The sequence below is a fragment of the Marmota monax genome, unplaced genomic scaffold, assembly GCF_021218885.2.
Source record: "Marmota monax isolate L192 unplaced genomic scaffold, Marmota_monax_Labrador192_F-V1.1 WCK01_AAM20220418_F8-fsc00026, whole genome shotgun sequence".
NCBI classification, from domain to species: Eukaryota; Metazoa; Chordata; class Mammalia; order Rodentia; family Sciuridae; genus Marmota; species Marmota monax.
Genome location: NW_026693108.1, coordinates 5681792 through 5699591, shown reverse-complemented (window position 1 = coordinate 5699591; position 17800 = coordinate 5681792).

The following is a 17800-nucleotide window of genomic DNA, read 5'->3' as shown; positions in this document are numbered from 1 at the left end:
GCGGCCCCCAGGTCCACAGGCTTCCCGGGGGCAGGTGTGCCCTTCCGATACTCTGCTCTGGGGACCAAGTTCAAACAGAAGGAATAGCGTGGGCCAAAGCCCAGAGCAAGAGTTCCCTGTATCTGGGACAGCGAGGTGTGCAATTCAACTCGCCCAGGAGCAAGACAAGGGGAGCTCACAAGAGGGTCCTGGCACCATGCTTATGTCATCCCAAAGGCAAGGAGTGTCTTAGGGCGAAGGAGAGCTGCCTGAGGAGAACCGATCGTTCCTAATGTCTCTGTACTGTGGGAATTAGACTTGGGCTGGAGAGTAGTGAGTCCCTCAGGAGGAAGTACATTAAAATAACCAGGATGAGTCGCCATGGTGACCTGTGTGGGCGCATCCCCCAAGTCAAGTTCAGCAGGTGTGGTCTTCCCTGGAAGGCAAGGTAGTCAATATGTGAGCCTCCTGGGCCATATATCCTCTGCCAGTCAGCTCAGTGCTTATGAGAAGCAAACAGCCAGAGACCTGGTCATGTCCCGACCAAACTCTATTCACAAAAAACAGATGGTGGAGCAAATCTAATCTGTAACTCCCCATTTGCTAACAGTTGGTCTAGAGCAATGGAAAGCCATGGACCGACGCGAGAGTTGCTTCTGAGAAAGAATCAACATGAAGTGGGGATGATAATGTGTAGGAGAAGGGAAAGTGAGAGAGTATCAAGAATGACACGTTTACAGACACATCCAAGCAAAGGTGTCCAGTCAACCTTGAACCTGAGAGCCTGGGGCTCAGAAGGGAAGTCAGGGATGCAGGCTCAGGGCTGGGAGTGTCCCTGTAGCTCTGCTCTCTGCAGCAAATGAGCGGCGCCAGGTAAAGGGGCAGTCAGAGAATGGAAGGAACCTCAGAAAAGAAATCTGCTGTCTCCGAGGCATTGGACCAAGTGCCATGGAACAGGAGTAAAGGTGAAGGTAAGTGTCCAGAGAGGGAAAGCAAGAGCTTATGGGCAACCGACAGAAAAGAAGGGTGCAGAAGGAGAGGGAGAAGAGAAAGAGGGAGAAAACCAGATCTTTGGTCTGGGCCAGGAAACGTGAGGGTTTAGTCACAGGAAGGCATTTGGGGCCATGGCCTGGGGGTAGGGGTGAGGCTGGGCTCCTCTCTGACTCCTCTGAAGACTTCCCCACCACCTCTTCCGCTGGAGGCCCATCCCAGCTCGCCGGCTGCTGGGCACATCCAGAAGCCCCTGATCACTCTCTCCCTTTGCTCCCACTCCATGAGGAGGAGCCACTGTGAAGAGAGATGTGGGGAACGAAAACCAGGCGCACCTGTACTCCACGCATCAAACTGCCAAATGGCTACATGAAAACGGAGAGAAAACTACTTCTTACAGAGATGCTCAGTTACTTCAGTCCTTGGCATTATACATCTTAATTACATATGGTTCGTCAGAGATAGCCCCTGGGAAATGAGGTTCAGTTGAAAAGCAACATGCTGTCATTATTACAATTATTAAAATAGATTACGTTATATCACCAGATGAGTGCCTATCTTAGACGCACAAGGTGTGCATGCACACACATGCTATGCTTTATTAGCATGGAATAAATACAAAGAATCATTTTTCCACTTTAATTAACAGGTGTAAGATCTTAAAATCTGATGAGAAAATTTTATTTTTAAATATCTTTCATTAAGAGAAACCTGTCACAGTTTTGTAAGTTGCATTCCCAACTTCCCCTGCTGGCTCTGAAGTATCTGGTACAAACAATGCCCTTGATCTTCACACCTTTCCTCAGGCTGGCGAGGGTGGAGGGATCTGAGCTTTCCCAGCCTGACTGGAGGAGCCCTGCTTCCAAGTGACTCCAACAAGACCAGGAACCACACACCGCCTTACCACCAATTCTACTGACTTCAAGGGAAAGGTGACAGTAATTCTAACTTTTGCCTATGTTATATTTATTATAAGTTAGAAACAACTTTAGAGGTTTTCCAACCTTCAAGTCATGTTAAAACTATCCACTTTATTTTCTCATCAGTTATTTTCAGGAGGAAATACATATTTCCCATTAAACTCATAGCAGCTCACTGACTATAATTTAAAATAGCAGATTAAAATTAAATTAAACAAAAACCCTTAGAAACATCTTCCCATTGATGAAGAAATCTTTAGAATTAGACATATGTGAACTTTAGACCCTTATGTCTAATTTCTCTGAAAAATAAAATGGTGCTTGGGACCATTATATACTCCATTGGACATAATGCCTTGAAGAGTGTATAATTTTACCACTGTAGCTTGCCTATTAATTTACTTTAGAATGCATTACAATAAGGAAGGTTTTGCAACATTATGTATAAATTAGAAACTTTTCCACTGGTCTCAAAATAAGAGTTTACAACCACTTTAATAATAAAAATTAGATGAGAAATGAAAAGAAGAGCTTGAATTTCATTATTATAAATCAATTTCATTCTTTATTAGAATTCCTCCACAAAAGGTATTAGGTAATTACCCTGTTATATTATAATACATGCACATAAAATATCTCAGCAACCAAGGTTAATTGAAGCTCCCTCCTCCTCACTATAAATGTCTCTAAACTGCTTTGTATGGGGCAAATTAAAACAAAAGGTATTCTTTAAGAAATGCTCAAAGAAAATGGATAACACAGCAATACTCACCTCATAAATGATGTTCTCAGATACATTTAAAGTTTCATTTTAAATATTCCTCATTTATTTCCAGACTTGTTTTATATGAAACATAATGCACACAGAGCAAATAAATTTATGAACCACATTTTACTTTCTTAATATAAAAATCCAAGAAGAAATAAAAAGTAGTGCCTATATTTCTAACAGTTTGATTTTGCCATATACTATTTTTCTCTTTGTGATTTTATTTTACAATCATGCAAATAATCCGTCATATAGAAATAGCTTTTTCTAGTATGTTAGCAGTTTGCTATATCTCTTTGAATCCTGGTTATTTATTAATGGGAACATCTATTTATTTTTTTAACTGTTGACCTGCTTTTAGGTAATATTTTAAAAATAATCTATGCAAAAATATGCACTCAAATTCTTTTAGTAAAGAAAAAAATGCATTATTTGCATGAACATCATATGGTCACGCAGCACAGGGGCACCTACGTACTGCCAGGGAAAACTCTAGCGTGTTGCCTGGAAGCAGGAGGAGAGGTCAACTAATACTGCATTTTTGGAATAGTTTTATCAACTTATCTCTTCTTTGCTTATTGTAAAGCCAGTAGATATGATTCCAGGAAAAGAAAGCCAAATATGAAAAGAAAATCATGAGGTCATAATTCTGAGTTATCCCGTTAGGACAGGATTAATTTAAAACTTAAAGCCAGACATCTGAGAAAGTAGAAAATACCTTCGAAGTTTTAATCCAACCATCAAAGAAATTGACAGAAATAACCAAGACAGTTAAGAATCTGGGAGAATGTGGGGCTAGGGAGACCCCAGATTGTCATATGAACAATTGAAATAAATATATGTGTGGAATAACATTATTAATAAAGCGACGGTGTGCCATCCCTTTGATCTGAAACCCCTTCTTATTTCAAACCCTAAGGAGGCAAGAAACATCTAAATTTAACAAGCAAATAAAAAGGTGTTCCCATGAGCAAAAGGAAGCCGGCTTTCAGGCAGGACACTGCAGCTCACAGGGAGGCCTTTCATTCTTGATTTACATTTGTTAAATTTGAAGAGCATAGATGTGCAAGCACCTTTATTGTCGGGGTTTATTTATGAAGATGTGACTTGCTCCTCTGTGGAACTTGAAGCACTTTAAAAAAAAAAAAAACTCAATCCACCAGAGCCAAGAAGTGGAATCATGATTGGAAAGTTCTGTCAAAGCTGGTTTGAGTGATGGTTGCTCTTTTCATCAGCATAATCCATAATCCGCCTTCTGTTGGCCACCGTAATTCACTGTCACCGCCACACACACCCTCTCAAAGAATAGACGCTTTTGCATCCAACACTGGAGCCGTTCTCGAGCTCACCATTGATATATAGGCTGATGTTCACAAATTATCTAGTCAGAGGCCTCCTAAGAAGCACCTGGACCCTGTAACTCACCCCCGGATTTACAGTTTGTCAGGCAGCGCAAGCCCTCGCCGTGCCACGTCAATCACAGCCTGAGACCTCTTACTCACAACCGTCCGGCTATTTCTCACACCACCAGAGGACGTTTGACATCTCATAAAATTCAAAAAGGAATTTGTGTCATACAGAAAAAAAGGAATCCTGAATAAATGAAGATAGGGTGCGTCGTATTTCAGTGTGAAGTCCGTTCACTTATTTGGAATGCTAGCATTACCCAAACCTCCTGATCAGGGATCCCTTTTCAAGTTTATTTTTTTACCATTTTTTTAACCTTTTAATAGTGAGAGAAGAGTCCTAAGGAAATATATTGGACACAAGTCACGATTTTATTGGCTGTGCTGGGTGCCAGTTACCAATCATGACAAAATGAGCAGCTTTGTGCACGACAGTGTGAGCACACGCATGTGCATACTTGAATTGAAGGCTGACACGTCTTGACATTGCCTTATCTCAGGACAGTGAACAGGGTGGGAGAGTTATTTTCCCTACCAGAAGCCAAGTCACCAACATTAGAATCACTGAGGTTAGACTCTGGGACTTGTTAATAGAGAATTCTGCCAGGCTGCGTCTTGCTCAGTGTCCCATTAGTGACCATGGGCAGCAAGACAGGATGGTCAAGTAAAGACTGGAAGAGGAGAAAAGCTGAGTCCCCCGCAGCCTTGACACCCAGACTGCCAGAGTGACAGGGCCAGGAACCAAGGAGTGACGGCCTCTCCTGGGACAAGCAAGAAGACCTCGCAGGCCTGACCCGGTCAAGTCCTCGCAGGACAGCAGCCATCATGGTGTGAGGGTAAAGTGCCAGGGACTTCAAGCGTTCAGGAGGAAGCCAGTGGCAGTCAGGGCCAGGCCACTGTCCTGCCGCTCTGCTGCCGTCCCCAGCACAAGTGGAGGTGAACCTCCTCGTCACGGTCGGGAACAGCAGAACATGGTAACTGACGTGAAGGCATGACCCCAGTCCTCAGTGAGAGGGGTCACTCAGCACCTGACTGCCCCTGGCAATCGGCATGGGAGTGAGCGGTGTAAGGGAGGCAGGAAGCTAACCAGCGCTATGAGGGTTCACAGCTGTTGTTCCTCAGAGTTCAGACAGCCAAAGCCCAGTCACCTAAGACAGCCTCGCAGTCACAGCCATGCCTGGTGACACATCAGGCTGCAGGGTGAGGATTAGAGGGCACCCTTAGGACCTCCTGAGAGGTCCAAGGAGGAAGTCCTCTAATGCCCCGAGCTTGTGTTGAGTCCCTTGATTTCAGGAACTGTCCACAGCCAAGAATAAAGGAAACCTGAAGCCTAAAAGGCAGAAATGTGTAATTAAGAGACTGTCAGGTTCGTCACCTTAGTGGCTAAGATGCGCAATAGACTCACTGTTGATGGCAGCTCTGGCTTGGGTCTTCCCCCGAGAGCCTCTGTCTTCTTCATTCTCAACTCACAACCTAGTGCAAGCTTTCACTCCACGTGGAATCAGGAATTCCCAATCATCACGTAGCGTACAGACATTTTAAGTCTCCTTCGTGGTTTGTGCGAATCTGTATATAAATACATTTAAAATGTACTTTTCCCACAAAGCAAATGGCTTCACACGTGTTCTTTCTGAATACATTGAAAAAAAAAAAAGCCTGGTCAACAGAATATTAAGAAAGAGCAAAACTTAGTAATTGTGGTTAGAAAACCTGAATATGATTTAAAAGTTACTCTCTCAATACTTTGTTCTCATTTCTTTGAAAAGGAGTGCTTTTTTGGCATCATAGCTGAGAAAGTGAATGCATCATCACCACTAAACACAACCAGTGTTAGGAAACAGGATGTGAGCAACAGGCTGATGAGGGTCAGGTAGCAGCTGAAAACACAAACACTGGAGCCAGACTAGCTGGGTCCAAGCCCCGCTGCCCGGTTACTAGCTATGCAAACTTGGATGAATGATCAACCTCTCTATGCCTTAGATCCCTTATCTGTAAAATAATAAGTGCGGAAGACTCAGAATTGTTTTGAGGATTCGGTAATGAAATATATATGTCAGAACAGTTCCTTGCACTTATTAAGCATAATGTAAGCCAGTATCATATAAATCAGTGCAGTCCGTGGAGAGCTTTCAGGGGACCCTCTCAGGGGACCCAGAAGGCCAAAGCTATTTTCATAACACTAGCACAATGCAATTTACCTTTTCTGTTGTGTTGATGTTTGTGCTGATCTACTGAAAGCAATAGTGTGTCCAGCCGCTGGTGCCTTAGCCGAGTTAAGCCACCGGGAAAATATAACTGAATGCTGGCACACAGGTACCCATAGACATGGCCTTCTTCACCATGCATTTGCACAGAAGAAAACCACCGGTTTCATTTAAGATGTCCTTGACAGAGTAGCACAGGTTATCAACTTTATAAGCCTCAACCCTGAGTCACATGCCTTTTCCAATATTCCACATGGAAAAACTGTAAGGTGCGCTCCAAGGACTGTGTCATCCCAAGGAAAAATACTGAAACAGCCAAAATTTTTCACCTGTACCTTAAAGTTGGGTCAAGGATCCATTCAACATGCAACACAGACCAATAGATTTTTCTGTAACTCATTCCAAAATCTACTTACAATAATTTCAGATTCCAGGAATGACCATTTATTTTGTTTGGGTGTTTTATCGAGGTGGATGACCACTACTTACCAGAAAAAGCTGTGATCAATCTCCCCTCCTCCCTGCTGGCCACCACACACCTGGGCAAGGGTGGATCTCATCACAGCCTTCAAATAAATCCAACTAGGCAACAAATTCAAGAAGCAGCATAGACTGGGCGAGGTGATACACACCTGCAATCCCAGTGGCTTGGGAGGCTGAGGCAGGAAGATCGCATGTTCAAAGCCACCCTCAGCAACTTATCAAGCCCTTAAGCAACTTAGCAAGACCCTGTCTCTAAATAAAATATAAAAAGGGCTGAGGATGTGGCTCAGTGGTTAAGTGCCCCTGGGTTCAGTCCCCAGTACCCCCCCACACACATACACACCAGCATAGATAAGAATACAGCAAACTTTCCTGAAGTCTGACATTAAAGAGATATGCAAAAACCTGTAAGAAAAGGTAAGTTTTCTTATTTTTTTAGAAAGTGGTTATATTGTTTATTAAAACTCTGTCATTATGCCATAAAACTCACATATTCCTCGAGTTAGAGTGACAGGGAATGAAACAGTGACAGTGCACACATGGATGCCGTTGATGGAGACACTGCACATGGGAAGCCAAACTGCCAAAACAATACCAATTTTTCACTCATGATGCGTTTTCCTTATTGTCGTTAACAAAAGATCATCCATTACTTTGCTTCACTTGGTGCCAATTTTTTTTAAATGCTTTCTGATCTCTAAGCACAGATGAAGTCCCTCAAAAAAGAACTGATGAACTATTTTCTTGTTTCCAGTGTAAAGCTGAAGGGGTGACGAACGTCCTGGCAGTCCTACCTGGAGCTTCCCCCCGGAGCCCTGGGCTTTCGTTCCAGAGGGCTCTGCTGTAGCACAGCAATCAAGCCCGTCCTCCGTGTTTGGGGGCAGACTGTGTTGTCCCAGGTTCACATTCTGGAGTCCTAACCCCCATGTCTGCGAATGTGACAGTATGTGGAAACAGACTCTTTACAGAAGAAGTTCAGTTAACATGAGGTCATGTGCAAGGACCCTGATCCAATCAGACTGATGTTCTTAAAAGAAGAGGCTGTTAGGACCCAGACACATGCACAACCATGCCACAGTCTGGCTGGGCACAAATGCCACAGTCTGGCTGGGCACACAATCACGAGCCACCACACAGCTTGTAGATTCAAACAGCAACTCTTTATTCCCGAACTCACACCAGCCGTCTACAATCACGTTCTGGGGAAATCCACGTTCTCTGCCCAAATCCCCCTCCACTGGGCTTCTATCTCCAAAATATACTGTCTGAATCCCGTGAGAACTCAAGGGGAACTCAGGCAGCAGGATACGCCCTATTCCCAGCAGGAATAATCTTAAACCTTAAACCTGGAACCTAAACTGGGAACGCCCTAAACACGATTATCTTAAAACCGGGAACACCCTAATCTGCCTTGGTCCTTGAGCAAGGTCACTTACATTCAATGTCACTGCAACATGTCAGCAACATGGGGTACGCTGGCAAGGAAATTGTCATACCTACTTGGCTAATGGCTCCCAGCACAACCATGTGGAAGAGATGGAAGGAGGGGAGGGCCTCAGAAGGAACCTCCCTGCAGACACCCCGACCTTGGCCTGCTGTTCTCCAGAAACACGAGGAAGCAATCATCTGTTACTTAAGCCACCAGTCTGAGGTATTTTTGCGGCAGCCCTTTCCTTCTTTCTCTCTACACCTGAGCTCCTTTGCCCCATCAAGCACCATGGCCCAAGTCATCTTGGGAATGTAGCATTTCTACAGTTAGAGATGTTTCTAAGTGGAGGGCTTACACATGGATGACCCTGATTTTGTAATGTAATTTAATCATAAAAAGTAACAATAATAAGCATACATAAGCTCCAAAAGCCTGTTATTTGTTATATAGATCTATCACCTACAATGTTATTTTCCTATTCAACTTATTTGATTGCCTTCTCACAGAGGATTAGAAGTGGATGAAAATCAAAGATGCTTGACCTTAGGAAGGGTGAGGATAGGAGCAGAAGCCCTGGAGTACCAAGAGGAGGAGGACTGTACAGCAAGAGTCAGAGGGTCGTGGGAGGTGGGTATAAAATCAGCACCCTGAGGTATGGGAAACATCCACGCAGACTCGAAAACATCAATCAGAATGCAACAAATTGCTATGACACCATTGAGATTGTAAAATGTTGAAATACCGACATTTAAATTCTTAGTTCCCTATTATTAGCACTAGGTGAATAGCTTTCAGTCCAATATGGTTGAGTGTTTCTTAGGAAGGACAAATCCAAAAAGCAAGAACATTTCTTCAGCAGACTTCTCAGATCTCACCCAAGATTTGAGCAGGAGACTAGCCTGTGGAAGACCCTCGCCCACAGATCCGGACCATCAATAGAAGCTCACGGCGCTTCAACACCCCAAACACAGACGTGTCTGCTTCACCTTTGTTCTCTTGAGATGGTTCTGCAAGGCCTTAGGAAGGCTAAGTGACATGTATGCTTAAAAAGAAAAAAAATAAAATAAAACGTGGAGTCAGTTTTGGCCTCCAACACTGCCCCCCTCCTCTTCCCTCAATTCATGATAACTTCACGCCTCCTGCTTGCAGGGAATTGTCTTTGAACACACTTTAGATCCAATCCCAAGTGGAATTCTGTTGGATCTTGAAAATATGTCCAAACTTGGGCATTTCTGTTCACCCTCAGTGCAGCCATCCTTCAACACCATTGCCGTTGGCCAGGATCACTGCAAGGGCTCTCAGCACCCGGGCTCCCTGCACCGTCATTGTCATTTCTCACCCAGTCTCCATGAAGCAGCCAGACAAAGCCTGGGGTTCTTCTGCTTAAAAACACCCATTCATTTCCTATTTCATTTAGAGGACACTTCAGTTCTTTCACACAACCTACAAGACCTACCCAAACTATCTATCCCCTATGACTTCACGACTACACCTCCTTAATTCTTCCACTACTCATCCCATTCCGCCACATCAGCCCACATAACTGTTCCTACAAGGGTCCAGTCTGCTTCTGCCTCAGACCTTCTTGCATGCTCTCTCACCCTGGAATTATCTGTCTCCTAAGGAAAAAAAGAAAAAGTGTTAAGTTGGATACATCTTTTCACAAACCTTGCCAATTTAGTTCTTCATCATCACAGAAGTTACTGCAATATGGGAGCTTGATTTTTTTCTTTGCTTTCTTCCTCATTGTTTTTTCAAGGTGCTTACGAACAAGAGGAGACTCTAAACATCCAAGCACATCAATGGAAACTACAGGGCTCACTTTGTTGTGCAGGTGTTTGGTCTACCTCAAATAAAGGAGATAGTTGTGATTTTCAGAACAATAGGATCCTGGGAGAGTTGTTCTCCTATCTTATAATGTGAGTTCTTTGTATCTTCTCAAAATCCTCAGAATCTTCATATTTCCATCCAGTGTAGAATATGAAGGGCAACAGGTTGCAGCCCACCAACCTACCTTCCTGCAATAACCTTCTGGCAACTCAATTCCAAGCACTACCCTCCCCTCAAATAGATGTCTTTTTGTTCATGACAACCATGCTCAACAAGACATTCTGGAGGAAAACTTTAAGATGTAAATGACTAATAGGATAACCCTCCCTAGACCATGCATTTTAAGGGAACTTATAAATCCAACTGAATATCTACTAGCATAACATTCCAGGAACAAATTCTCTATGTTCCTTTTCTATCCCTGACCTATTCAGTATGCAGAAGTACAAGACCTTAACATAACACCCATTTCTATAAGACTGCAAAGCTCTGGAATACACATGGTCAAACTCATGGACACTTGCAATTTTTCCTACCCCTTGATACCACTGGTGAACATGATCACAACCTTTAGAAGAACATCTCAGGCTGGAGGTGTGTCTCTGCGGTAGAGCACTTGCCTAACATTTGTAAGGCCCTGGGTTAGAGCCCCGCAACACTAAAAAAAAAAGAAGAAGAAATTTCATATTACTGTTCAAGCTTATTTTGGCGGTGTTAATATGCATTATTTTAAATGTCCAAAAAAGTACAATAATATATTCTGTCAGTCTGATATTTGGTCTAACATAAGTATGAGACAGGACAGAGAATGGAAAAGATAAAGATATCTTAAAAACTATGGTGTTTAGTGTTATATGACTAAAAAATTTCAGGTGAATCATCAAATTATTCACCATTAATCCCTTTATGTTAACATTGCATAAACCAAAGCTCATTTGCGTGCGGGATTCTGGTTAAAATTTTATAAGTGTTTCTTATTGGCATGACTCTCCTGCATTCTAAACAGTGAAAAAGAAGAAAAAGAAGTGCTCGTGTCTAAAGATGCACAGCTCTGGGTCATGGCTGCATTGCATCCCCCTAAAATTCATATATTGAACCCAGTAATTTAGAATGAAATTGATTTGGAAACAGGTCATTTGAAGAAGTGATTAAGTTAAAATGGAGCCTTTTGGGGTGCACCTATTCCAATCCGACTGTTCTTATAAGAAGAGGGAAGACTTCAGACAAGTGCACAGTAGAGAAAGAGCATGTGAGGACACAACAGGACAGCCATCTGCAAGCCCAGGAGAGTGGCCTCGGAAGAAACCTAACCTCTGGCTCTGGATTCAGACTCCTAGCCACCAAACTGAGAAAACAGAGTTCATCGTTTAAGCCCTCCATTCTCTGACATTTTGTTGTGGCAGTTTGAGCAAACTAACACGGCTCTGTTTTCTTTGAAAATACTCAAGATGAAAGACACACAATGGATATAAAAGCTGTAACGTAAAGGGCAGCTAACTTAAAGAAAAATTAAAGTCAAAAATAATGAAATTGCATTAATTACATCTTTAAAATATTGAGGGAAAAATCACCATTTTCATATTCTGTATCTAGGGGAAAATGTCCATAAGAATGTAGCTAAAATATAGATATCAGATAAGCCTTATCTGAACAAACTTATTGTCAACCAACCTTAAATGCTAAAGGAAATTCTTCAGGCTAAGAGGAAACTTGGTCTTCTCTGCAGAATTAAAAACATCCCACTCCAAAAAAAGGGGTAAATATAAAAGGCCATTTTTTTTTCTTACTTGTTTCTAAAGACAGCTGATTATTAAAAGCAAAAATGTTGGCATTGTATTGTGCAGTTTTCAATGAGTTTGAATGCAGATATATAATAATAAGAGAAAAAAGATGCAGGAAACTGAAGGTTAAATGAATGAATCCTACAGTTGTAAGTTTTGTGAAATGCTACAACATTGACTCTAAATAGATGGTGCTAAGTATGAATTACATTCTTCAAGGCAATCAATGAAAGTAGTGTAGAGACATAACTTACAAATCAATAGAGGAATTGACAATTAGTGCTAAAAGTATGTATATACAATTAACCCAGAATAAGGGAAAAAGAAAAAGAAAATTAAAAACACAGGAAAATTGGAGAATAAATTAAAACAGACATAGTCTTAATTATGTCAATAGTTACACTAAATGTAAACGAACTAAATATTCCAATTAAAAGTTAAAGATTTTCAGACTGTGGAATGGAGGGAGGGAAGCAAAAAGCTGTTACTTGCTAACTATGAGAGACACATATTTTAATATAAAGACATAAGTTAGAAATAAAATGAGAGGAAAATACATCAGACAAACAGTGAGGTAGAGAGTCTGCATAAAGCAGGAGTTGAGATCATTTCACTTAATATGTTTATGACATATTTTTGGGAAAGTAAACCTTTTTTCTGTATTCTTCAATGGATGTTTGTGATGGAGAATAAAATCAGAGAAATTGTTTGATGCACTTTTAATGGGAAAACAGGTGAAAAGGACTTTTGATCAGAATAAACTATGTACACCTCCTTTTTCTCTGTATCATTTCTTTATTACTGTCCCCACACACCCCCATGAATAATTAGCATCTGGCCCCATGGTTTTTATGTCTCTGCATTAATGGGACCATGTTTCCCTTCAAAACAATGATTTCCTAAAAGTGAGGGAATGACAACCCCAAAAGGATTCTTGAGTCTAGAAAAAGGCTGAGTGGTTTTTAACATTGATGAATCCCCGTATGTATCAAGAACAATGTCCTCTTAACAAATATCAACTATCAATTTTGAGCCAGGTTTCAACAGTTTTTAAGAGTTGATCTAAAAAATTCAAATCCATAGTTAGCTAGTGGTCAAAAATTTTTCCTAATTTAGCCACACACCTTATGGGATAGAGGGACACACAGAGAGGTTACTGAAAAGGCATGTCAATGTGAATGGTGTAATTGCATGGAAACTTCAGTGGCTTCTTCCTGTCCCTTCTCTGTGCTCACAACTATTGTAAATTATCGCTGTCATCATAAGAACATTTTTTAAAATCAAATGGATGATTGTCTTCTAAATGGATGGCAACAAAGACGACTATATTCATGAGACTCATAGAGGGAAGAGTAGACAGAAATATAAATACAGTTAAATCCAAGCCATCTGATGTAGTGATCACTCTTAGGGTATTAACACTGGAAAAATCATCATTGTATGCCTCCTGTGATGTGGTATAGAGTTCCTGGCATCTATGAAAACCTCTTTGCAAAAACACTCTGTCTGAATGAAATCCAACTTTTATATCTACATTCTAAGTCAGAGAAAATTCAGTGGATAGAGAAGCAAGTTAAACACCACCATGAAGAATCAGTCACCAAAAACCAGAAGGAGGGATATTCTACAGAAAAAAAATTTCAGCTTTCTTTATCATACCAAGGTTAAGAGGAAAAGGAATACAGGGAGTCATACCAAGTGAGATGTGGGAACCTGGATTGTAAAACTATAAAAGACATTTCAAGGGCAAATTAGGAAAAGGCGATTAAGGATTTGCTATTAGATGCCCCCAAAGGAATAAGTCTTAATTTTGTTAGATGTCATTACAGAATCTTAACTATGTAAATACGTGTTGTCTCTCTGCAGTACAACATGAAATATTCAAGGGTAAATGTCATGCTGCAAATAACTTAATATAGGCAGCAAAAACAATGGCTCAGAAATTAAATCTAGATAATAGCATTGAATGTTGAGAAATGGTTGGCCTCCCAAAATAGACCATATCCCAGTGTCACTTTGGGGACCTGTAAAGGGGTATTTGGAGATGTGATCACATGAAAGGTCTCCAAGGGGAGATCTTCCTGGATTATTTGGATAAAATCTTAATGCCAGCACATGTATCTCTATGAAAGCGGGCAGAGGTGAAGCAATGGGAAGGTAGGGAGGAGCAGTCCTGGAAGATGCTCACTGTGAAAACTGGAAAAGTGCAGGCAAAACTCAAGGAACACCAGCAACCAGCGGAAACTGGAAGGGAACTGAGAACAAATTCTCTTCTAAAGTCTCAGAGGAAAAGGAGGGGGATTCACACCAATGAGAATGTGGGAAGCTTGATTCTAAAAAGACATTCCAAGGACAAATTAGGAAAAGGTGATCAGGGATTTGCTATTAGATGACATAAGGAATTAGTGAGTGCTCCTTCTGTTTTAGGTGTCAATCCCAGCAACACCATGATTTCAGTCCAAGCGACAGAGGTGTCAGATTCTGACCTCCTGAACTCTAAGAATAAATCTCTATGGTATCAAAGCCACGTGTTTGTGGTGTCTGTTAGCAGAAGCTGTAGGAAAGTAATACATGTATCTGTGAGAGTTCACACACTTTTCTTACTCAAAACAAAAAAATATTAAAAGAACTGAGGATGTGGCTCAGAGGTAGAGTGACCCTGGGTTCAGTCTCAAGTATAAAAAAAAAATTAATTGAAGTTGTCTAAGGATAAACAGTATTATTTGTAACTTTTTTGAAAGAGAAGAAATAGCATGCAGCAAAAGACAAATATTACTATCAGACCAGTTGCCTAGATGATCTGATATTATACACAAAAGATAAAAATAATTATTTTCTTCTTTCTTATTTTTAAAATATCTTTCTTTTTGATAAATATTATATTTCTTTATGTGCAAACTGATGAACTACACACTGTATCAGTGATAAAAAATGTAGAAAATAACTTTTCAGGAACAAATGAGAGGAAATAGCTCCGAGTGATGTGAAAAATGGCGCTTGTGTGCCTTCTGATTTTTTTTTTTTTAATATTGTGGCTTCCAAGTCATTCTTAATTTTGTAAACTGTATTTTTGTGACTTTCATCTCCTCCAAAAAAAAAAACGTAACGTAAGTTATCCAAATGTACTGCCATAATCAGAGTCTATTTTGGCGAAGAAAACTGTTGGCATCAAATAAGGACTGCAGTTCAGGAAAGTATGGGAACCCCTTCGAGTGATCTATGTTATTTTGTGGGAGCTTCTTTCCCTCCCTCACTTGGCTTTGGAATCACAATCTCACGTTGCAGAAGACGGCTGTGTCCTCACACACTAAGATAAGGCAGAGCGAAATATGTCTAATTTATAAGGAATTTTCACATTAATTTCCTTTTTTACTGGTACTGGATTTTGCAATGTGGATATACTGGTAAAAGGTTGGCACCCATGCACAAGAGTGAGCCAATAAAAATCTAGGAGCAGCTTGACAAGAAAAATTATCCACTCACCCTTTTTTAAGCCAACATTTTTTTTTCTAAGAAAGAGCACATATTTTAATCTGTTTGTGTATGAAACAGAATTATAGGTAGGGAATTGGGAATGAAGGAACTGGAAGTGGAGTGAAGTTGTGGAAATATTTAAAGACAGTGGGTAATCCAACATATAATTGAATTTGGAATGGAAATTCACTCTTACATTTTCATATACATGTGTCTGATGTTCCCGTGATTCACAACACAGAATTCCAAATCCACATTTCAAGGGCGGCTACATCTTGCGTCACTGGGGAAATGCTCACCTTGCTCCCCTTCCTGACTTCCCTCCACTTTCCATTCTATATTAGGATCAGATGGCCACCTTGGATCAGCAGGTGACTAGAGGACCCGCAGCCCGGGCTTCCCCTCTCCAGGTGGCATGGAGAGCAGGGGTTCTCCTCTTGCTCAGTGTAGACAACAGCCTGACTGGATCAGTGCCCAGGGCTCTGCTTGATTTGGTATGCAGCAGGTCCTTAGAGACTGCCCCTAGGCAACTGAGAACCTATGTTCACTTGTGTCGCGTCCCCATGTGAAGGACTCAGCATTTCAACTCGTCTGGAATCTGCCTTCCACAAAGAGAATATTGCAAACTGACAGAAGCAAAATCTGCAGTCCTTTTCAATTCTGCTCCCAGGTCTGAATATTTTCTATAAATAACCAGTCGAAGCAATCAGAAAATTAAACGAACTGCATGAAGCATGTGATACAATTAAATTGAATGGCTTACAGGGTTATTACTTGTTTGCGAATGTGAGGACTTAATTGTAAAGATATAAATTCTCCAATAATTAATATTTGGGTTGAGCATAATTCTAATAAAACATCGAAAATGATTCTTTCAGAATTTAATAAAGTTGTTTCAAATTCAAAGTTTATTTGAAAGGATATATTTCCAAATAATGAAGAAACATTGCAAGGAACAAAGAGAACAGCAAAATTGGAAATAATAACTTAGTTGGTATGATGATGGTGGCGGTGATGATGCAGAGAAACCGTGATAGGAGAAAGTAGAGCCCAGATTAGAAAGAACTTCACCCACAGGTAAAGACCCAGCGTGGAGCCAAGAACAGTCTCAAATGCTAGCAAAGAAAGAAAGGTGCCTGTTAGCTCCCCTGTGATTTGGTGAGTGGCCACTGGGGAAAAGGAAATCCAGATGGAACAAAATTTAAGGGTAAAATATTAAGATAATGGAAGGGAGGGGGACTCTGAATATTTGTGTAAGTTAAGCCTAAAAAATCTTTTCTAAGCCCAAAACAAAGACCACACAGTAAAAAAATGCATAATTATCATATGGGTATGTGGTATATATAATATGCAAAATGGAAGGTTCATACTGGGACAAACAGAAGCAAAATTTTAAAAAGTGAAGGGAAAAGAGGTTCAGAACACATGAAAACAGGCACCTTTCCTTGGTATTTAGGAACTTTCTTACAAGTCAAGAGAGGGAGGTGCTTGACCCAGTTTTAAGAGGTACAAGGAGTCACTTCACAGGGACACAGCAGAAGTGGCCATTCATCATTTGAAAAACTGATCAAACTCACAAATAATTAAATTCAAATAACAATAAGATATCATTTTTCAACTACTAAAATTGGCAGCAGTTAAAAGATTAATAATCCCTGGTGTCGGCAAGAATGTGAGAAAACAAGCGCTGCCACATGCTGCTGGTGGGAGGATAAAAATGGGCTAATTTTTTGGAAGGAAAAACTGCGAAATCAATTAAAATGTTTAACGTCTGTATTCTTTATAGCTAACCACGCTGCATCCAAGAATCATCTGACCAAGAAACACCGGCGGAACCCTGGCTCAGGCTAGTGCAGGTCCCAGTGCAGGGGTCGGGGGCAGAGGAATTAACCAAGTTCTGGTTAACAAGCATTTTGTTCCCGTTGGTTGGTGGGGACAAGCAGTTAGGCTAAGGATGGCCTAGAATGAGAACTAGGAGGGTGGGCATCTGGCTTTGTCACAGGTAAAATAGGTACGGGGTCTCACCCAGGTCCTTTGGATACCTAACAGGAAACACCAGCTCCTCACGGTAAGTGGTTCCCAGAAAGCGAGGCTGCAGGTGTCTTAATCCTCTTTCTTTTCCAGAACCTCAGGGCTTGGTGAGGTCAAGATGGTCAGCCTCCTGCTGTCTGCAATGGCAGCTGTCCCCGGTGGGCCTCCTCCTCAGAGTCTCACCAGGCACCGTTTCCTTGCCTCATCTTCTGGGCCCTGAGCCAGGGAGCTCTTCCTTCTGCAGAGGGTCTCAGGTACCACCACGCCTGGGGGTTCCCTTCATTCCTTCATCCGACACCTGTCCTTTTCAGGTGACTGAAGCCTCACCACCCGTTCTGAGTGAATTCTGTTTCTACGTGGTCCTGGTTGTTTGTAACAGCTAGATACAATTGATGCTGCCGTCCTTTTTCTGACATGAAGTTTCTTTGCAACGGGCCTACGGGTTCCAGGATAGGTAGAAGTTGTGCCAGTAGAAGGAAGAGACAGAACCTAAAGTACTCTCTT